This window comes from Gopherus evgoodei, chromosome 11 (genome assembly GCF_007399415.2).
Source record: "Gopherus evgoodei ecotype Sinaloan lineage chromosome 11, rGopEvg1_v1.p, whole genome shotgun sequence".
Taxonomy (NCBI): Eukaryota; Metazoa; Chordata; order Testudines; family Testudinidae; genus Gopherus; species Gopherus evgoodei.
In genome coordinates, this window is record NC_044332.1 from 72,610,244 (window position 1) to 72,634,298 (window position 24,055).

At 41.1% G+C, this 24,055-nt stretch overlaps 1 protein-coding gene across 1 annotated transcript in view; it reads right to left on the reverse strand.

The window, feature by feature from the left end:
- RALB (RAS like proto-oncogene B) overlaps positions 1 to 22,783 on the reverse strand; it is a 79,715-nt gene extending 56,932 nt beyond the window's left edge. Inside the window, exon 1 of the mRNA XM_030579660.1 lies at positions 22,615 to 22,783. The gene's annotated coding sequence lies outside the window, so the exon portion shown is untranslated. The remainder of the gene's footprint in view (positions 1 to 22,614) is intronic.
- Between the last annotated feature and the right edge of the window lie 1,272 nt (positions 22,784 to 24,055).

Consider the following 24,055-nt stretch of genomic DNA (forward strand, 5'->3'; position numbering starts at 1 on the left):
TTTCATTAATGATCTGGAGGATGGTGTTGATTGCACCCTCAGCAAGTTTGCAGATGACACTAAACTGGTAGGAGTGATAGATATGTGGCAGGTAGGGATAGGATACAGAGGGACCTAGACAAATTAGAGGATTGGGCCAAAAGAAATCTGATGAGGTTCAACAAGAACAAGTGCACTTAAGACGGAAGAATCCCATGCACTGCTACAGACTAGGGACCAAGTGGCTAGGCAGCAGTTCTGCAGAAAAGGACCTAAGGATTACAGTGGACGAGAAGCTGGATATGAGTCAACAGTTTGCCCTTATTGCCAAGTAGGCTAATGACATTTTGGGATGTGTAAGTAGGAGCATTGCCAGCAGATCGAGGGATGTGATGATTCCCCTGTATTTGGCATTAGTGAGGCCTCATCTGGAGCAGTGTGTCCAGTTTTGGGCCCCACACTACAAGAAGGATGTGGAAAAATTGGAAAGTCCAGCAGAGGGCAACAAAAATGATTAGGGGGCTGGAGCATATGATTTATGAGGAGAGGCTGAGGGAACTGGGGTTATTTAGTCTGCAGAAGAGAAGAATGAGGGGGGATTTGATAACTGCTTTCAACTCCCTGAAAGTGGGGGGGGCTCCAAAAAGGATGGATCTAGAGTGTTCTCAGTGGCAGCAGATTACAGAACAAGGAGTAATGGTCTCAAGTTGCAGTGGGACAGGTTGGTTTAGGTTGGATATTAAGAAAAAACTTTTTCACCAGGAGAGAGGTAACTGGAATGGGTTACCGGGGGGGGGGGAGTGGGGGTGGAATCTCCTTCCTTAAAGGTTTTTAAGGTCAGGCTTGACAAAGCCCTGGCTGGAATGATTTAGTTGGGGACTGGTCCTGCTTTGAGCAGGGGTTTGGACTAGATTACCTCCTGAGGTCCCTTCCAACCCTGATATTCTGTGATTCAGTAGCTTTCACTGCACCAGCAACAATACCACTCTGGACTATGATATTATTAAATCTCCTAGTCTAAGGGTTGGTCAATATTTGACTGGGGAAGCTCCCCTGAAAATCCAGATGCGGCAGGAAGTGATTGTGGTGATTAAGTAAATGATATGCTTTTCTCTTACGTCATTTCTGAATCATCGTCCCAACAAGATTTCAAGAAAGCACCATACTCCCAACTATGCAGCCTTTTGTATGAGTTGTGAATCCAAGTACCAGTAAGATGTAGTCCTTAAATATCCCATGGCACTTTTACCAAGGGTAAAAGCGTTAACTCATGTGTACTGAGCAAATTCCAGTTTATATAGTTATATTTTTCATACTTAAATTCCTCCTGTAAATTCGCTTTGGTATAGATTCTTCCCTTCATAAGCTTGTGTAATGTGTTGTGCACTGTTAATCAGCTGTTGCATTTCACCCCAGAGGTGACAGCCCTTCAGCAATGGGTAACGTTCCTTTCTGTAGTTTGTCCAATTAGTAAAGTTGATAAAGAGATCCAAGTAGCTGAAAGGTGCTACACAAATGTAGTATTATTATGACATGATTTCTGTTTATCTTAAATCATTCAGTTGTTCAAAGTAGTACTGGAGAAACAACCTGCATGATAATCTTCTGGGCTTCCGAACATCTTTACTACAGAGGGGACATTTACCAGTAATGCTGTTCAGTGTTCATTTACACAGTATTCTTCTATAGAAACAACATGTTTCTTGTGGTAGGGAAGCCAATATACCTACAGACAGTTCCTCATTTCCCTTTGACTAAAATGATTAAAAAGAATGATATACTTTAGGTTTGATAGTTAAGGAAAGTGATTTAAAAATGAATGTACTGTGTACCACAACAGTATTGTACAACAGCTGTTCTAGTGTCCCTATCTTCTCAATCAACTATAGCCTACAGTTACGGGCCTGTCAAAAGGAGTTGAAGTTAACTTTTCATTACAACCCTAACGACTAGAAGCTAATTATGTTAGTATAAATTACTAGTGCTCCTCCTGCTTATACAGGCCTTACTTGTCCTATTAATTAGCTCAGATAATGAATGAATACTTAAGTGCCTGTGGTTACAAAATATATATCTAAGTGACATCTCTTATTTCTGCTTTATTCCTCTGATGTATCTCCTGCAACTATATTGAGATACCATTAAAACTCAGGGATGATATTCCTTTAAAAAAGCATGGAATGGATTATTGAACTTCTGTGTCACAGTCCTCAGCCTCCATGTGGCATGGAAATAAAAAATAATTTGAGTACAGCAGGACACTCACTCACTCTCTCCAGTCCTGAAATGTAATGCTTTCCAGATTTCCATAATGGATTTTTTTTTTGCATAAACATAAAAATGTAAAGCACAAAAGCATAAAATTCTGCATTAAAATACTATTGAAGGAGGAACAATTAACAAGAGCCAGGGAATTCTCAGTAAGAACTTATTAAACCATAAATGATTCTTAGCCCAGGGCTAGCGCATAATGTTACACACAACGTACAATGTGATTGATTCTTAGGCACCAAAGAAGAAGTCAGGAACTTTCACTCTAGGTAATATGTCTGTATTTTGCATTGAATAGGGTTCTGTATTTGATTTAGTGAGGGCGGTAAGTTTTATTAGGAGACATTAATACCCAAGTTAATTAGAACAGAAATATGCTGACAAGTTGTTTCAAATTACACTTTAAATTGAAGTAGAGGTGCCTAAATTTTGCAATCCTGAGGACTGCTGATGGGGTTCACCTAACTTGTATACACTGTACTGTGTAGGACCAGTTCTTTAGCTGGTGTAATTCAGCATAGCACCGTTGACGTCAGTGGAGCTACATTGATTTACAGCAGCTGAGGATCTGGCTTTATATGTTAACAATTTTTTTCAAAAATAAATGCCAGTAATCCTAAATTTGTCTGATTTGTAGTATAACACATCTGGGCTTGCAGATCTTGTCCTTTCCCTGGAATTAACATTTTAGGACTGCCCAGCATCCCTTGGCCTCTTTGGCCATTCTTTGATCAAACCAAGTTTAAAGTCTTGATGGTAACCATGGGCCAGAATCCAATCTCCATTTTAGCCCATTGACATTATTCCAAATTTACCCTAGTATAACTAAGGCCAGAATCTGGCCCCATGTATCTGTACTGAAGACTGCCAACAAATTCCTTTAGGAGCTGCTGTCTGTTCACCTAAATGGAAAAAAACGTGTTCAAGACATGTCTGTACCTGTTAAGAGGTTTGAGAACTATGATTTTACTTTAATCGTGCAATCACCGTTGTACGACTTTGGGATCATGTTTATTTGGGTAGCTTTACACAAGCTTTTAGGGGACAATTAATCAAAATTTGACATTTCTGATTGTCAATAGCTCAAATCTATTCAGACCTGAAATTCATCCTCAAGCCACATTTTGTGAAGGACTATTCTAGAAACTTTGGCTTCATTTGTCTGATCAGACTATTAATACCAGAACACTAATGCATCTGAACTGTCACATATAGCTACATTCCTTTCATAACCCAAACAAGGGCTTTACCCTTTACATATGCCTCTCTAATAGTTTTAGTAGGATTAAAGCCAAGCATCTGAACACACATGACCTGTCTTTCTGCTGCCTTGCATCTTTTGTAGTCTTTTATATCTGCAGAAGTGGATGTGTAATGCTACCAGATCAAAATGATACCTTGTACTGGTGAAAATGACATAGAAAGTGCAAGACAGTGGGGAATTGGGGCCATAATGTATGCATGAAGCTCTACAGACTGATCCAAAGTTCATTAAAGTCAAGCCAGAAAATTCAAATGTAGCCCAGAAGTGGTTAATTAATGTGCAGCATCCAAACACGTCCGTATTAGTGAGAGTGCTAGATTTTCAGTCAGTTTTACTTGCAGTAATCTATATTTACACTTCATTCTAATGTGCTGGTATCTTCTGACAATCAAATTGGCATTACTTTTTTGATAAAAAAATGAGTGAAAGGGTACCTCTCTTCAAAAGTGGAATGATGGCCCAGGAAGGAGAATCTAGAGGTCTTCAACACTAGCTGATAATGCTGAACCCAGCACAGTAGTGACCAAAAATCATTACCAATAGGTGTTTGGTGGCACATAGCAAATGTTGGTCTCGGGCTGCTTCCCATTGGAAGCTTAGTGGGGATATGAATAGGGGCAGATATTCCAGGCATACTGGATGGCTCAGAAGTATGTACATAGTTCGGAATGGGCAAAAGAGGCAGATAGGTAGACCCATATTTTAAAAGATGGATGGATTTTTTCTTAGTGTACTAACTCATCAGGTTACTCCCTTGTAAGTTCAGAAAGGGTCTTTAAATAAAACAAGTCTGAGAGCTTATTGCTGAGTGGAGGCAGCTGTCACTTCCTTCCCCACAAGGTGTGTCCTCACATGCACTTTGGAAACCAAATTTTTGCCAATGTGGCATGAGACATGCAGGCAAATGCCAAATGGAGTAACCATGTCACATCCCTGCAAACCCATCTTTTTCACTTTTCTTTGCAGAGCTTAACCATGTACATCACCCCAGCTTGATGCAATCCCACCTTTTTAACTTTCTCTTTGCAAAGCCTAAGCAATGTGACCACCCGCTGTTGCAGCTCTCTTTTGATTAGCTTGTAAAGAATGCTTTGCTTGAATCAGCTGGGGATCCTCAGAGTCCTCCAGACAAAAGACTCAAGCAATGATTGGGATTGTGGTTTTCTTAAAACTTCTCAGGGGATTTTTTGGGGAGGTTTCAATTCAGCAGGCAATGGATATAAATTCAGTTGAATTTTTAAAAAATGAGTTTGTATTTTATTCATCTTTGGCTGATATTAGCAGAGATGGGCCTGATGTCCCAGTATGATCTTTCCTGTATTGTGGCGGGAAGCAGTGAAGACCCAGTGTTTTGGTTCTGCCCATTATAAAAATAGGGGACCATTTGCAAAATTCAAACTTACTTAAAGTTCAGGGCTGTTCAGATTTGGGAGTATGCCTCACGTTCATCTTTGATATTTAGTTGACGTTGAGTTGATATTTACAGTTCTTTCCAGAATGCTTTGTTCAGCAAGACGCCTAGTTCTTACTAACTTCTTCACTATATGGATAAATCACATTCAAGTTTTCCCACTCCGTGCTTTCAAGCATCATCTTGCTGCGACCTTCGTTTAAAAAAAAAAAAAAAGGCCAATACGCTACTTTGCATGAAAGTTAAAAATAAAAACAGGTAAATATAACATTTTGGAAGAAATAGAAAAACCTTAGGATTTGAAAACTGAAACATGGGGAAATTTTTGGCAATAGAAATAAAAAGTTTGAGCCTCTTGTCTATAGCTCAGACTGTTTTCTGCATCCTCAAAAATCATCTGTATAAATTAAAATATAAACATCGTTTTATAAATTCTTGAATCTGTGTTGGTCATGCATTCTTATTACAGTTCCAGCATATGTGTCCTGACACAACCTCAGTTATGCTACCGTGTTCTGGTTAAATGAGAATGAGATTGATTTCCTAGCTGTGGGAAACAAACTCTCCTCTACCTGCAGAGCTTTCCAAGTTGATTTAAAGCTGTCTGCATCCTCATGCGATTATTACACATGCAACAAGTTCACTGTACCTCATGATTGAACTGTTGATCCTTGACACAGCTATCACATGGCACAGGTGAACTTTCCTATAATTACTAAGTCTTGTTTCTCTGTAGCAAGTATAAATTAAAAGGAATTTGTCCTGTCAGTTCACAGAAGCTCCAAGTGTCAAAACAAGTAGATGTGATTGATGTGGTTTTGGCCTTAATTGCTGTACCTACAACCTACTGCATCAGTTTCACCGATTTCTTTCTTCTCCCTCCAGTAGAAAAATCCCCAAGCTGTAGAATAACCTCTTTCCTTCACCTCCTCACCTCACCTCCTCTTGCAAGAGCTGATAGCAAGATCGCCAAGCCAAGGCAGTTGTAATAAATCTTTGGCTGTAAAGACTTCAGTCATAAGCAGGCACCACATGGCCTCATGGGCATCAAGGTCACAAGTTGGGTATGGGGGTGGGCAGGGCAATAGACAGTGCAAGTTTTCTCTCCAAGGGACAGGCCCCTGACCACTTGTGCTAAAAATATGCCTCTGCTGGCTGCTGGGGTAATAGTTAGGTTTATTATTTACAGACCAGCCACTAGAGGGTGACACACATTTCATGCAGTATAGGGCCATGCAGTGCTCAAAGTGTGGGGTGGGAGGGAGAGAGGGAAGGGAAAGTGCTGCAAGGAGTCACAGACCCAGCAAAAAAACATTTACTGGGAGCCAGGTTGCCAAGGGGCACACTTAAACACTGTCTTACTGAAGCTGCTGCTCTCAGATTATGACAGGCCCTCACTTTTTTCAGACTGCTTTAAGCACTGGGACCATGCTGCACAGATACACCAACCTGAACATTACAGACAAATTTATATCTGTCCCTTCTTTTCTATCTACATAATCCCACCTCGCCTAGCAAAATTCCAGCAGCCACACTTGCTGCTCTTCCCCTGCAGATTTGGAGGGGTAGCTTCCCAGATCACTGTCATGCTCTGCAATAGCTGCTTCAGCTGATGTGAAAATGCATTCTCCCAGACCCATGAGGTGTTCCCAGCTGGACAGCAAGACATATGAGGTGGCACCAAATCTCTGGCTACTAGTATGCAATACAGACCAGTCCATCAGGGAAGTGGTTATTGGCTCGGTTCTGGTTCAAACCTAGCCCAGGACAGTAGTGGCTGGAAGTTGTTACCATAACAAAAACTACAAATGCAACTGACACCTTGGCAATCTCAGCAGAAGCAAAGTATTGAATGGGCTCTGGAAACTGAACAACGCTCTCTGCTCTCAGGTCAGAATTAAAGCATATTGGCATGGCATAGTGGGGGAAGTTTACACTGCTACTGCCTATTCTATGGATAAATATAGGCTTTCGATTTCCAAGCACTGCCAAAACTCAATATACTTCAAATTAACAAACAGAATGCAGCAGCTGTTTAACAGTGGGCAAAAACTCTCTACTGTACCTTTCTAGAAAAGGAAGTAAGGACTAACTTCTTCAGTTGAGGCATTTTGTGGAGGCAGGACAATAATTATGCAAGTTGGAATTTGCCCAGGACACCCTGGCTAACAACCCTGTACCTGTACTGTGGGATCTCTGATGAACATAAGTGGTCAAAACCTCAGTTTTGCATCTCCTCTGAATAGAGGAGCCATTCCCAGAAAAATTAGAATGAAGCATTGCACATCTTTTTGTAACAGCACTGCTTCCATTTTCTGGCAGGTGCTGCCCATGCGCCTACCTCAATGAGGAAGGTACATGCACTTTTTCCACAACTAATTCTAGCCTTGCCTTGCTGATTGATTAGCATGAGTGGAAAGGATGCCCACTCTTTCCTCTAGGGTAGCTATGAAGCAACAGGATGCACTCTCTTCCTTCCATGGTCTCAGTTTGCTGCCTCCACAACAACCCCTACCTTTGCTGGCAAGATATCCCAACCAAATTCCAGTGCAAGTAATTATACTCTGCCTGCCTGAAAATTTCCCTGCAGTTTCAGATGGATACAGTAGTCTTACAACTTCCCTCTCACAAGCTGTTGTGGAGTGCTATTAAACAACTGCCATGTTTCATCCCAGCAGTGGATGCATTTCAATTGTAGGAGAAGTGATCACCTTATAATTTTATTATGTTGATTATGATGGCACCTAAGCATGCTGGGCACCTATAATAGTTTATAAAGTGCTTTGGCACCTTTTGGCTTGGAAGGAGCTATGTTAATGTAAGATATTTTCTTAATTTTTATTACTAACACAGTGTGTGCTTACAATTTTTGTTGTTGTTGTTGTTTTTTTACCCCAGTTGTGATACAGGTACGTCTGGCCTCTATAGCTATGAACATTTTCTCCTACTGATTAAGAGAAAATGGAGTCTTCACCCAACCTTTTACAAACTCTAAACATTGCTATTAGGTGAAAAACATGCATGCTCCTTACGCATGACAGTTCTTAGCACCATACTGCAGGAGGCGGTATAGGGGCAGCGTAATCTAATAGATTGAACACCAGGCTAAAATCCTGCAGTATTCATCCTGGTTCTGACAGTAACTCACTCTTTGGCCTGACTCGGCATTCAATAACTCAGCTTCCCAATCTGTAAAATGAGGAAAGCGTTTACTTTTCTATTTCACAGGGTGTTGTCCTGATTATTTAACATTTGTACAGCACTTCTAAGATATAAAATGCTAAGTATTGTTACAATAGGCACATACATGTGGCAGAGAGGGCATTACTGTGCTCGCCATTAACATCTTCTCTGTATCGAGACTCACGGTCATGTTCTGCTCTGGATTTACACCTGTATAACCAAGAGCGGAATTTGCCAGCTGTTCCTGTAAGGCTCATTTGCATTAAGACAAGACAGGCCCTACTGGGTCAGACCAAAGATCTATCTAGCCCAATATCCTGTCTTCCAACAGTGGCCAGTGCCAGGTGTCCCAAAGGGAATGAACAGACCAGGTAATCATGAAGTGATCCGTTCATTCATTCCCAGCTTCTGGCAAACAGAGGCTAGGGAAACCATTCCTGCCTATCCTGGCTAATAGCTATTGATGAAACTGTCCTCAACTGTAAGGGAGCCTTTTTGTTTCCTGCTTCTTTTTTATTGATTTGCATCAAATCATTGCATCAAATCTAGGCACCAAGACCTGCATGGTGCCTAGAGGTGCAGAAAAATACACGGCCCTTCCCTGTGATGATTACAATAAAAAAATGAATAAATGCACAGCAAAAAGAACAGCGGATGCCAATGAGCAAGGGAATCCAGCCCAGGGAGTGTGCTTTTCTAAAGACCTGACTGAACATGCATTAGTAACTCATCATCTGTAACTGAACAGAGGTACGTTTTTTTTGTGTTTTTTTTTAAGAAGTAGATAGTAATGCCTGATGGAGGCATTTGAAGGAGGGATTTGAATGAAGACAGAAAGGTGTATTTGTTCAGAAAGACTTCTCTGTAAAGATTTACCCCAGATAAAATAACTTACAGTCTTTTACACCAAAAGTTACTTCCTGAGGAATGAGGGTATAAGAAATAAAGCAGCTTTTCCTATAGTATATTTTTATTATCATCAAAGAGTACTCTTAGACACAGTGCCTGGAGTGACATTAACAAACTCTGGCTGCAGTTTCATGACAGGATTACCTTCAGAAAATCCCCTGCCATTATCAGACACGCTGTCAAAACCAGAAGCATGTTCTTCGTCCAAAGAGGAAAAATGTAATTAGCTCCCATCCATCTAAGCAAGGAGATGAGCTTCATAACAGAGCTTTTGTAGCTTTCCACTGTGTGTTAACTGGCTGCCTGCATGGAAACTGAGCCAATGATGAATCCAGTAATTGTGCTTAAGCAGGAGTTTCAGGTGAAACTCCATCCATCTCAATCAATTAACAAAAGAGTTTCCCTGAAGATAAAGTAATTGTTTCAACTTGTATTTCTGTGACTATGTTCTGTTTGGTAATGTATACCTAAATCGTAATAAGATTTACACTGCTAGTTCAATTAATATTCTTCTCAACAACTCTTTTAATTTTTGGACTAGCTCAGGATGTGCAGTAATTTATACCTGATCCTGGTCCAAGTGGCATCAATTAGAGCTTTGCCATAAATTTCAATGGGAACAAGCTCTAGCCTTGCTCACCTCTCCCCACTGCTCTGCCTTTATTATCAACAATACACATGGCCCAAACCCATTGAAACTGATGAGATTATTCATAAAGTAAACGGTTTGCAGAATCAATCCATAGTCTGATCCTGCAGACCATGCATATGCAAGATTTCCATTTATTTTCATGGGAGTTATGTATTCATAATTACTGCAGGCGTGTGTGGAAAGCAGGTACATGCAAAAAGAAAGAAAAGGAAAAGGAAAGGAAGGAACATCTGTTGTCCTGAAAGTATGCTGCAGATTTTGTTTTCTCACTGAGTGATACTGAAGGGAACAGTAATTTTATTAACTAAAAGTCGAGGGTGGAATTTTCAAAAGCAGTCAGCATTGGCCTAATTACTGCAGATTCAGGGATCAGATTTAGGCCAATATTTGAAAATCCCATCCTAAATCACTACATAAAGGTTTTATTCGAACCTCAAACTTTATGCGATCCTCCCATCATCAGTGGGAAATCCACTGTTGGTAGAGGAGCTTACATGAGCCTAGCTTTGTAATGACAATGGGCAATTAAAAAAACGTTATTGACTCTTGCCCAGAATGGGTTAACACCCCTGGTCTACATGATGCTGGAGCGATTGGCCTCCAGTAAAACCCAAAGGAGGTCAGTCAGAACCATCTGAAGATTTGTAATGCAAACTTTCAATCTGGCAATTAAGTTTAATCTGTTATCTTATTCCTCAGTTATCAGAAGAAATCAAATTTGTTATTATGACTATATGCTAAAACATAGGCCAAGCAGCCAGAGTACAGAACTAGAAGCCAAGAACTAAATTCCAATCTTAGCACTGCTGATAATTTACACTGCGGGCATGTCTATAATTAAAATGCTACAGCTGCAGTATAGACACTCGCTATGCTGATGGGAGGGGTTCAAGTAGGTAAACCACCTCCCCGAGAAGTTCTTCCGTTGACTTCGCACTGTCTACACCAGGGGTTAGCGCGGCTTAACTACGTCATTCAGGAGTAGATTTTTCATGTCCCTGAGCGATGTAGATAGGTTGACCTAACTTTAGAGCATCAGAGGGGTAGCCGTGTTAGTCTGGATCTGTAAAAGCAGCAAAGAGTCCTGTGGCACCTTATAGACTAACAGATGTATTGGAGCATGAGCTTTCATGGGTGAATACCCACTTTGCTGGATGCATCCGATCTTGCATCCGACGAAGTGGGTATTCATCCATGAAAGCTCATGCTCCAATACGTCTGTTAGTCTATAAGGTGCCACAGAACTCTTTGTAACTTTTTAGAGTATAGTAGGCCTGTCACTTAACCTCTCAATTTATCCATCTATAGAAAGGGGATAATATTTTTTTACCTAATCCTCAGGGATCTTGTGAGGATTCACAAATTAATGGTTGTAGAGCACTATGGAGAAATAACTACTTAGTATTATTACTAATAGTAGGCTTGCCACCTTTCTAATTGCTGGTAACCGAAACCCTAAGGCCTGTGCCATCTCACCTCTTTCCCCAAGGCCCTGCCCCTGCTCCACCTCTTTCTTCGAGACCCCACCCCCATTGCACACACGCCTCCCCACATCCATTGCTGGATCATCTCAAGGAGCCTGCCTGCAGATAAGAGGTGGTCTCGGCTGAGCAGGAGCTGGTGCAGCTTAATAAACTGGCACCTCATATTACCCTGCAGTAACCTGACTTTTGGTTCGAGTGCCATTTAGGGTTGCCAGGTCCCCTTTCTGACCAGACCTTCCAGTTGAAAATTGGGCACCTGGCAACCCTAAAGGGCACCCACACACAGAAGCCAAAACCCAGACTGTCTCAGTAAAACCCAGACAGGTGGCAACCCTAACTAATAGGCATATCTCCAGGGAACTGCCATGGTTAAACACAAACAAATATATTAACATTACTAGTAGTGTTATTGGATGTATAGAATGTGTCTAGGTTTATTACTATGACAACCGTCTTTCCTTAAACATTCCTTGATACTGCCAGAATGTCTGCTACTTCAGAGATAAAGGTTAATTAACACATCCGCCCATTAAAGCAAGGTGCAAACACTGCTCTGTGGCCCAAAGCTAGTCTTCTAAACTGTCAGTGTTGAAACCCAGCCGTAGTTGAAAACAGAAGCTAGTCCTCAAGCAAAATAGTTTCCCTTGAAACTCATTTCTGCAACAAACACAAAAGGCTTTTCCCCAAGATTAATAGTTTCATCTTGTATTTGTCTAAGTGAGCCCAGTTTCTGGAAGAAACATTCCTATTGGTATTTGTATGTTGAAAGAGTCATAGATTCATAGACTCTAGGATTGGAAGAGACCTCGAGAGGTCATCGAGTCCAGTCCCCTGCCCTCACGGCAGGACCAAATACTGTCTAGACCATCCCTGATAGACATTTATCTAACCTACTCTTAAATATCTCCAGAGATGGAGATTCCACAACCTCCCTAGGCAATTTATTCCAGTGTTTAACTACCCTGACAGTTAGGAACTTTTTCCTAACGTCCAACCTAAATCTCCCTTGCTGCAGTTTAAGCCCATTGCTTCTTGTTCTATCATTAGAGGCTAAGGTGAACAAGTTTTCTCCCTCCTCCTGATAGCAGCAAAGAATCCTGCGGCACCTTATAGACTAACAGACCTTTTGGAGCATGATGCAGATTAACACGGCTACCTCTCTGATACTCCTGATGACACCCTTTTAGATACCTGAAAACTGCTATCATGTCCCTGCTCAGTCTTCTCTTTTCCAAACTAAATAAACCCAGTTCTTTCAGCCTTCCTTCATAGGTCATGTTCTCAAGACCTTTAATCATTCTTGTTGCTCTTCTCTGGATCCTCTCCAATTTCTCCACATCTTTCTTGAAATGCAGTGCCCAGAATTGGACACAATACTCCAATTGAGGCCTAACCAGTGCAGAGTAGAGCAGAAGAATGACTTCTCGTATCTTGTTTACAACACACCTGTTAATGCATCCCAGAATCACGTTTGCTTTTTTTGTAACTATCACACTGTTGACTCATATTTAGCCTGTGGTCCACTATGACCCCTAGATCTCTTTCTGCCATACTTCTTCCTAGACAGTCTCTTCCCATTCTGTATGTGTGAAAGTGATTGTTCCTTCCTAAGTGGAGCACTTTGCATTTGTCTTTATTGAACTTCATCCAGTTTACCTCAGACCATTTCTCCAGTTTGTCCAGATCATTTTGAATTTTGACCCTGTCCTCCAAAGCAGTTGCAATCCCTCCCAGTTTGGTATCGTCTGCAAACTTAATAAGCATACTTTCTATGCCAACATCTAAATCGTTGATGAAGATATTGAACAGAGCCGGTCCCAAAACAGACCCCTGCAGAACCCCACTTGTTATACCTTTCCAGCAGGATTGGGAGCAATTAATAACTACTCTCTGAGTATGGTTATCCAGCCAGTTATGCACTCACCTTATAGTAGCCTCATCTAAATTGTATTTGCCTAGTTTATTGATAAGGATATCATGCGAGACCATATCAAATGCCTTACTAAAGTCTAGGTATACCACATCCACCGCTTCTTCCTTATCCACAAGACTCGTTATCCTATCAAAGAAAACTATCAGATTGGTTTGACACGATTTGTTCTTTACAAATCCATGCTGGCTATTCCCTATCACCTTACCACCTTCCAAGTGTTTGCAAATGATTTCTTTAATTACTTGCTCCATTATCTTCCCTGGCACAGAAGTTAAACTAACTGGTCTGTAGTTTCCTGGGTTGTTTTTATTTCCCTTTTTATAGATGGGCACTATATTTGCCCTCTTCCAGTCTTCTGGAATCTCTCCCGTCTCCCATGACTTTCCAAAGATAATAGCTAGAGGCTCAGATACCTCCTCTATTAACTCCTTGAGTATTCTAGGATGCATGTCATCAGGCCCTGGTGACTTGCAGGCATCTCACTTTTCTAAGTGATTTTTAACTTGCTCTTTTTTTATTTTATCTTCTAAACCTACCCCCTTCCCATAAGCATTCACTAGGTTAGACATTCCTTCAGACTTCTTAGTGAAGACTGAAACAAAGAAGTCATTAAGCATCTCTGCCGTTTCCAAGTTTCCTTTTACTGTTTCTCCCTCCTCACTGAGCAGTGGGCCTACCCGGTCCTTGATCTTCCTCTTGCTTCTAATGTATTGATAAAAAGTCTTCTTGTTTCCCTTTATTCCCATAGCTAGTTTGAGCTCATTTTGTGCCTTTGCCTTTCCAATCTTGCCCCTGCATTCCTGTGTTGTTTGCCTGTATTCATCCTTTGTAATCTGACCTAGTTTCCATTTTGTATATGACTGCTTTTTATTTTGTAGGTCATGCAAGATCTCGTGGTTAAGCCAAGGTCGTCTTTTGCCACATTTTCTATCTTTCCTATCCATCAGAATAACTTGCTTTTGGGCCCTTAATAGTGTCCCTTTGAAAAACTGCCAACTCTCCTCAGGTGTTTTTCCCCTCAGTCTTGATTCCCATGGGACCTTACCTATCAGCTCTCTGAGCTTACCAAAATCCACCTTCCTGAAATCCATTGTCTCTATTTTGCTGTACTCCCTTCTACCCTTCCTTAGAATTGCAAACTCTATGATTTCATGATCACTTTCACCCAAGTGTCCTTCTACTTTCAAATTCTCAACGAGTTCCTCCCTATTTGTTAAAATCAAGTCTAGAATAGCTTCCCCCCGGCAGCTTTTTCAACCTTCTGAAATAAAAAGTTGTCTGCAATTGGATAGTCTGTGCCCTGCGGTGTTATTTTCCAAACATATATCTGGCTAGTTGAAGTCCCCCATCACCACCAAATCTTGGGCTTTGGATGATTTTGTTAGTTGTTTAAAAAAAGCCTCATCCACCTGGTTAGGTGGCCTGTAGTAGACTCCCTTGTTTTTTACCCCTTTTATCCTAACTAGAGACTCTCAACACTTCCGTCTCCTATGTCCATCTCCACCTCAGTCCAAGTGTGTACATTTTTGATATATAAGGCAACACCTCTTCCCTTTTTACCCTGTCTATCCTTCCTGAGCAAACAATACCCATCCACACCAACATTCCAATCGTGTATTATCCCACTAAGTTTCAGTGATGCCAACAATGTCATAGTTGTATTTATTTATTAGCACTTCCAGTTCTTCCTGCTTATTACCCATACTTCTCACATCTGTATATAGGCATCTAAGATACTTGTTTGATCTTGCCTCCCAGTTTTGCCCTGACCCTCTTTTCTCTGTGCCATTATAGCCCACGCTCCCTCGTTTCCGACCCATCTCCCAGGTCTTCATGTTCCCCACTTACCTGTGGGCTTTGCTTACCTGTCCCCGTCGAACCTAGTTTAAAGTCAAGATATTTTAAAATCTTTCCTTATTGTGCTGTGATTAGCACATGATGATGGAATGCTGGGGAGAAATTGTACCTTGCCTTCATTGCAAACACCACATTAGATAATTAATATAATTTAAGATAATGAGAATTCATTTTTCAACATCTGTTTGTTTACTTTGTGCCTTTCACTCAACTTGCACAATGAAAACAAACCAGTCGATTCACTTTAATTTATTCTCTGTTTCTTCTCAATTTCACTTTCTGTTTCTGAGGCACTAGCAACACAGTGTTGTATTTGCATTCTTAATTCTGCAGAGAGAGTTCAAGGACCCTTTCTTCAAGCCTTGAATGATGAATACTTTGGCTTACCTTCTCTAAGCAAAGATGTGACTGTACCTCAGTTTCTTGCTCACTCTCCAACAGGGGGAGAGGGATCTCTTGTCTATCCTTTTCCCAGCATGCACTGCTTCCATGTCTACAACTCCCATCACTTCTAGGAACTACTGTCCCCTGAATGCTTCCCTTCTGTGCTGAAACTATAACAAGACTGTTCAGGACCTATTTAAAAACATCAACTAGTAATGGGACAAGCTACATGAATATAGATTACTTGAGTTTTCATTGTACATTTTTAAAATAAATTTGAGGATTAAAGTGAAGTGACATGACGTCTTAGTCATAGAAGCTTGTAGGTTATCCACTCCCTAACTCTGTTCCCCAAAAGATGAGAATATCCATCAGTTCCACTGCTTCCAGGACAAAAATATGAGCCCCATCTCTTTGCCAGAGCTTTCTCCACCTAATAACAACACCCTTCCTGCTCATTCAGACTGTCCATGGGCAATTTTCTCAAATTCATTATTCAAAGATATTTGCTGAATAGTTTTGGTGAATATATTTCTATAGACTCTTCATGCATAGCTCTTTGTGAATATTCAGTTGTCAACATTCTAGCTGTTCTCATTAGTTTTTATCAGACATATCAGCCACATGTTATTTCCATTTCTGGATTAGATGAGTAACTCAGACCTGGGTTTCTGTCAGAATGCTCACATTTATGATTCCCAAGTTTGCTTTGCACAAATATTCTTAAGTGATTAAAATTTGCAGTTTCCACAAACATTCCTGCTGGTAAACTTGTTTGCTAGATTGCTGATAGCAACTGTACACACAGGGAACATAGTGAATATTAATGAATTTTTTTTAGTTATTTACTCAGCTTTATTTGCATCTGATCCAAATTCCACTAAAGTCAAAAGGAGTCTTTCCATTGAGTTCAATGGGCTTTGGATCAGGCCATTAAATATCATCTTCCCAGTAATGAGCATTGGACAATAGAGCCCATCATCTCCAAAAGACAGAACCTCTAACCACTATTAGATGCATGTCTCTGTAGTACTGCCTTGCGTACTGTCATCATTTGGCATCAGACCATTTTCTAGATTCTGATTCAACACTGAAGTCTGTGAAAAGACTCCCCTGGACTTTAATGGTAGCTCGATCAGACCCCTGGTGCAGTACATGAACCAATGATTTTCTCACCCAAAGGTGAGTGCTGTTGACTAAGCCATAATGATGCATGCAGAATATGCTCATTGTTAAAATTTGAAAGGCCGGGTAAAACCATTCAGGAAAAAAAGGGGTTAGATATGTTAACTCAAAGGAGGAGACGGAATGGGACATTAGCTTTCTGATGTAACTTCCCCTCACCAGAACTGAATGAACCACTTGAATGCTGCTTGGCTTTACCTAACCTCCTATACATGGGATAAAATACACCTCCGCTTCTGCATTATATTCATAATATGGTGAGTTCCTTTTGAATTGCCTACATACCATGGAATGCCGAATCTTAAAAGAACATCTCTGAATGCCTCCACCACACAGGATCTGAATTGCATTCAGTGGTGAAGCAGCTAAACTTCTAGTTTATTTTTCTGATTTACTTACAGTTAGTTTAGCAGGTTGTTTGCAAAGCCTTGCTCTGCCTGTGTGATGTTATATACACCTTTTGGGGGGGAAGTCAAGAGGTATTTTGGCTTGTATTGGTGTCCTGTAGGTTAACACAGCTGTTGTTGATAACAGCCTTGGTGCCATCTGCCTTGCACTGAATTCCACATCACAGGCACACCTCATGATACTCAGTGCTATGCAGGGCCATTGATTACACCAGTATAACTGAAAGCAGAGTCCTATACCTAGTAAGACATGTGCTTGGCACTTAATATTAATTGAGCAACCAAAGTATTCAAATTAGTTCTGATTCAGGCAAGCATGTTCAGTCTAACAGCTTCCACAGTCTCCGGGGCTTGGGAGCATGCCATGGTGACACTATTCCCTTCCTGCACCCCAACCTAAACATGTTTTTGGCCCATTTATTCTTCCTGCTATTAGACAACAAAGTGAAGTATGAAATCTCTTATTAGCAGTGTGATAGGAAAGTCTATGGATCACATGAACCCAGACAAATATGCGGAGTATGCTCAGTACATCTATAAAGCTTGTTGTGACTTGCTATAAGCCTGTACCTAGGCAGTATTAAGTTAAACATGTTTTCAAAGATTGTATCTCTTTGTGCACTGTTTTTATTCAGAGATGACAACACATAATACAGAATTGCACATCCAAGCAGGTACTTCTTAAAGATGCAATTATTCTCACGTGCCTAAGGCTACATTTTCATTTAGAGAGGAGAACATAGCCAGCAGCAAGATCTTTTAGGCACCAGGGGGCAATAACATTGTTATGCTCTATTTGTTAAAGTTATGTGCATTATTATGTGTAACTGCTGCAGAGCATGAAAAAGGGCATTGCCATGTTGTCAATAAAGAGACCAAAATGTGTTTTAAGTGTGTCCCTTGTTTTTCAGCAGAGATTTCTTTGAGAACAGTTATCTGGGGACGGTCAGTGCTACTATGAGCAAAATATGGCAAACTGATAAATAAAAATGACTTAACTGAGCAAACAAAAACAAAACACCAACCAACCATGTTGCTAAAATTTCTCCGTACTTAGGAGAAAATAAAATATAATAATCAAGCATGCAATTTCAAAACAATTGTTTTTGTCTTAGAGATCTGTCTTGAGCTATATAGGGGATAAGTGTGGTCTGTTGAGTAGAGCACAGGACAGGGAGATGAGACTGGATTCCAATTGCAGTTCTGGCACTTACTGTGATGTTGGGCAAATCTTAATTGTGCCTCAGTTTCCCCATGCCACTCTGTAAAATGGGGGATGGGGAAATGATACTGACCTACCTCACAAGTTCTTTGTGAGACTTAATTAATTAATGTTTATGACACACATATAGGTTCTTGGATGGAAGGCACTGCAGAAATTATTAAACACAGAGATGAACATGATATTATAGAGTCACACCAGCACGACATCTGTAAAGGAAAGTCAGCTCTCTCCAATCTATTAGACAATAAAATAGTGCACAACAGGAGAACTAGTCAACAAAGGCTCTCAGAAAAGACTATTTAAAAGAAACTTGGCAGTCATGGCTAGGCTATAGCAAATAGAGTAAGGATGAATGGTATAAGAAGGTAAAATGAGTTGTCCTCTCTAGTTATTCAGAAACAAGGTGATATCCAATGCAATTGAAAGGCATCAAGTTTAAATCTGGTAATATGAAATTGTTTTTATCAAAATCATAATCTTTGGAACTCAGTCACAAGATTACTGGCCTAGTGAACAGAGGAGAAACAGTAGATACCGAACACATCACCGGACACCGCCAATACCAAACCGAGTAACCGGGACAGTTGACCAGGGAAATAACCCACATCCTTCCCTGACGGACCAAGGGACACACCCCACCCATTTACCTATCCGCTCCACCAATACTGACTTGGACTCCTTATTCATTCAATGGGTGGCGTATCCGAGCCCTCTTATCCACTGACACTTTAAAAACCCTTGCACCCCAATCTGGGTCTATGCTGGTTATGTGATATGTATGTATCTTTTCATCCCTGCAAACGATATCTGTAACCCTCCATAACCCAAGCCTGACCCCAAATGTACAGTACCTTCTCCCTCAACCTATGTATATTTCATTTCAAACATTCACTTTAGTAACATTTTTAAATCTGTTCTTATCTCAATTTAGTAAGGCTTTTGACAGTCTCCACATGACATTTTCATAAACAAACTATGGAAATGCATTCTACATGAATTTACTAGAAGGTGGATGCACAGCTGGTTCAAAGACCATACTTAGACAGTTGTTATCAATGGTTTGGATCAAGAGGTGTCCCACAGATGTCAGTCCTGGGTCCGATACTAGTCAATATTTTCATTAATGCCTTGGATAATGGACTGGAGAGTATGCTTATAAAGTTTACAGATAACACCAAACTGGGAGGGGTTGCAAGCACTTTGGAGGACAGGATTAGACTTCATAAGGCCATGATAAATTAGACAATAGATCTGAATTCAGTAAGATGAAATTCAATAAAGATAAGATCCAAGTACTTAGGAAGGAAAAATCAAATCTACAACTAAAAAATGGGGAATAACTGGCTAGGTAGTAGTGCTGTTGAAAAGCATTTGGGGGTGAATCACAAAAATGTGATGTAGTTGCAAAAAAGGCTAAATATTCTGGGGTGTATTATCGGGAGTGTTGTATGTAAGACGTGGGAGGAAACTGTCCTGCTCTGCTCAGCACTGGTGAGGCCTCAGTAGCGTGTCCAATTCTGGGTGCCAAACTTTAGGAAAGATATGGACAAACTGGAGAGTGTCCAAAGAACAGCAACAAAAATTGTAAAAGGTTTAGAAAACCTGATTTATGAGGAAAGGCCAAAAAAAACTGGGCATAGTTACTCTTGAGAAAGGAAGATTGAGGGGGGACTTAAATATGTTAAGGGCTGTTATAAAGACAAGTGTGATCAATTGTTCTCCATGTCCACTGAAGGTAGGACAGGAAGTAATGGGCTTAATCTGCAGCAAGGCAGATTTAGGTTAGCTATTAGGAAAAGCTTTCTAACTATGAGGATAGTTAAATATTGGAATAGGTTACCAAGAAGGTTATGCAATCCCCATCATTGGAGGGTTTGAAGAACAGGTTGGACAAACACCTGTTAGGGATGGTCTAAGTTTACTTGGTCCTGCCTCAGTTTACGGGGCTGGAGATGACTTCTCAAGGTCCCTTCCCTCCTGCATTCTATGATAAAATATCACTGAGACTAAGAGCTTAGCAGGATTCAAAAAAGGGACTGAACATGAATATGGTAATGAGAATATCCACAGTTACATCAGATGAGCTAAAAGGGATAAAAATCCTCACGCGCCCAGGACATAAGTCAGCCAGTAACACATGGATATTAGAGAGAATGAACAATTTATTCCATACATTTTCCACTACAGGATTTCTTGCATTTTCCTCTGAAGCATCCGATACAGGATTCTGCACTAGATGGACCACTGATTTGATCTGGTACAACTACTCCTATATTCCTAAGTCTAGATCCAGCAGCACATAGGAAGACATTAGACAGACAGACACATGGAACTGGATGCACCTTGCTCCCACATCTTTACCAGCATGCTTTGTTTCATGCAGAGAAGTTTTTTTTTTTTCCTCCTGGGTTTCTTTCCACTGGTATCCTAGCTGCACTGGAAAAGTAGGTCTTTCTGAGTGAAGAACAAGCATGTAAGAGGTATCTCTCTCCTTCTGAATCTGAGTGGAACTATCAAAATGGAGGAGGAGCCAGAGAAATAACCACTTGCAATGGATGAGTGTCCAGCAGTCAGCTGCCTTTAACTTCCAAGACAATTCTAAACCCGTTACCTTCCAAATCTTCACTGGAAAACTCATAAGACAGATGAGATAACAGTAGACAAAGATGATCTTCTCTATTGGTCTCCTGCTCAGGCACCCCTATAAAACTGCTGATAAAACTGCAGTAAGCAGAGAAAAGGTGGATAAGCAGCACAACAGGAAGGTATTGGCGGCTGGGGCGGCTCCAGGCACCAGCACGCCAAGCACGTGCCTGGGGTGGCAAGCCACAGGGTGGCGCTCTGCTGGTCGCCGTGAGGGCGGCAGGCAGGTTGCCTTCGGCGGCATGCCTGCGGAGGGTCCGCTGGTCCCACAGCTTCGGCTGACCTCCCGCAGTCATACCGCCAAATCTGCAGGACTGGGGACCTCCCGCAGGCAAGCCGCCGAAGGCAGCCTGCCTGCCGTGCTTGGGGCAGCAAAATACCTAGAGCCTCCCCTGATCGGCGGATGCACTCAGGCACCACATAATGAAAGATGTGCAGCTCCTGCTAAACTCTGATAGGCTAAACTATGCCTATATTGTTAGCAAGTTATTGGTCCCTTCCTTTCATTCCCAGAAATCCCACCATGCTATCTGTAGGTCCAACTCAAAATGAAGTGCATGCATGTAAACCACAGTCAAAGCATGTTACTGGCTTCGTGTGTGTCTTATAGAAAGTGTAACTATTTTTTTGTTTTGACAGGAACACTTTGGAATCACACTGGCATTTGCTACTATAACAGCATGTCTTTTGCAAGCAGCTAGGCTGGGGGTTGCTTCATGAACTAGATATGGGGATTGATTTGAGTATTTTATATGGCAGTTATAAATTTTATACTGAATGTTGATATTTTACATTTTGTGAAGTGTATGAGTGACAAAATCTAAGGGTCAGATTCTGCCACTCTTATCGAGTAGTACCTTATTCTGCAAGCAGTCCCATTAAAGTCAGAATAAGGTAATACTCAATGTGAGTAAAGAGTGGCAGAATCTGGGGCTGTGTTTAAGAGGCTGTTAAAGTAAGTGAAATGTGAAATTGGACAGTATCCTTTTAAAATAAATCAGCTTTCTGTGTTAATGAATAACTTAGCTTGTATCTACAGAACCACATTGCAAAAGGCAAGCGGAAGATTTGTCTTCACTATAAAACTCCTTATACTGGAATTGGCTGCACATTGTACTTCTAAGATATTCTAGCATTACACAGACATCTAATACAAGAAGGTCCAGTCCTTGCACCACGAAGAATAGTACAACTCTTTACATTTAGATCTTCCTTTGCTCTAAATTACAGAGCTAGAAACAGATATAGATTAATGCAGAAGGAGCAATAACATTTGGTAGTTATGCTAAGGCGTATCAATGACTCACTCTAGATAAGTTTGCTCAGTCTGTGAGCTTAAGGGATGAACCGAGATTAGCAAAGGAAAATGGTCGTTTGATTCCCTTTATATTAAGTTTACTGCCATCTAGTACTGTGAAGCTCATTTAAGTCAAAGGAGATGCAGCAAAAGTAAGAGGTGCTCGTCATACAACATTATTGCAATGTCAAGTTTCCATTCACAGTCACATGTAAACAAAGTAGTAGTTTTTTCCCCATATCTCCGAAGTGAGTGCTACATTGCCTCATACAATGAATATGCCTCGGTTTCTCCCCTGCCACTGGCACCCACCAATGATCTAATTTCTGTACACTAGACAGCCCATCCGCTGCCCCTTTCACTCCAGCTATATCAGGAAATTCAGCTGTTCCTTGTTTGCTTCACTGATGGAAAGTGAAAGTGGGGTGTTGTCCTTTGGGTTTTATTAACTGTCCCAGGGTGCACACACAGGTTTCTTGATACTGCTTTCTGATTTAGAGAAATTGTTGGCTTAATTAGCTGATACTCACTGTGCTCAGAAGGGCTGTTAGTCTTCTAGCTGCTATTTCTTAGACAGCACGCATGAAGCAGGCAGTCAGTGGCAAAAGCAGCCCCACACAATCAGCTACAGTGTTCCAGGCCAGTTCACACAGTGACTGCGGCTGGACTCCTCCTAGTGCTTCACAGGGCAAGGAGAAAGGGGAAGGGCTCAGGATGTGATGTGATATACACCCGTTCTAAACACCAGGAAACAGAACTGAAATGTCAACTTTTCTGAGCCACGGGCTGGACAGTCTCTCTGGCCCTCCTCCCCCTCTCAATAAAAGTTACAATAAACAGACATGACTACTTATAAGACAATATTTAAGATATCAACAGCCCAGCAACATCATGGACTTGTTGCTAAGGTCTTTGTCCTTTCCTGCTTCCTTTGTTTGTTGCCTTCATTCATCATTTTATGAGGAGTAGGCCCTGATCTTGTGATCAGACCATGCAGGGAGATCCTTGTACTTGCACAGGGCTCCATTGACTCTGGCAGAGCTCATGCAGGCACAGAGTCCACTTGCATAGATCCAATAGCAGGACCAGGACCTTATCTTTTAAATTCTTCAGTGAAGAAACCATGGGTACAATTTTCAAAAGTACCTCAGTAACTGGGGAGGCTAAACCCCATTTTCAGAAGTGTCTTAGGTACTTGGGTTCCTAAATTTCATTGAAAGTTAATGTGCAAGTTCAGATCCACACTTTGTGCAGGTTCGGATCCAGCTCCAGACTTTGTGTCTCAAGATAATCTCTAACTGTAATCCCTTGTGAAAATAATCCAGGCCATGTCATTATAATCTGTTTCTCAGATTACCATTTATATTCTTTAAAATAGGAATGAGGATGTCTTTGGAGCAAAGCAGATGTTCTAAATTAACTGTTTCATTTTTCTCCCTCACATTGTCAGGATACCCCTTGTTTATAGAATTACATCAAATAGCAGTCAAGAAAAGGCAATATAATTTCATTACACAATCTTCACATAAAAATGTTTTCCATGCTGTTTGCTGTGGCCAACTATTGTGTCACTGCATTGCACATGCCTTCCAAATCTCCTTCCCAAGTTTACAATTCCCCATTTGCTGGACTTCCTCTCTAGCTGGTCTCCTGGCTTCAGCTCATTCAGGATTCACCATCGAGGCTGCTCACCGGGACTGGGCCTCCACAGCAAACAACACAGTAACTCCTATTTCCGTACTCTTGTATCAGCCTTCGGTCGCAATCTGTGTTGATTTTTAGAACCTGGCTTATGACTTTCAAGGCATTTCAGTAGCTGGGTCCTTGAGATATTTCAGATTTGTTAAAAAAAACCTCCACTCTGATCCGCACAGCAGTGTTGCTTTTTCAGTTCCAGTGTTTATACAAGTCTTTAGTTGCCAGTGTTCTTATTCTGCTTGTGCTCTTTGCCAGTGGACGTCACAGCCTTTC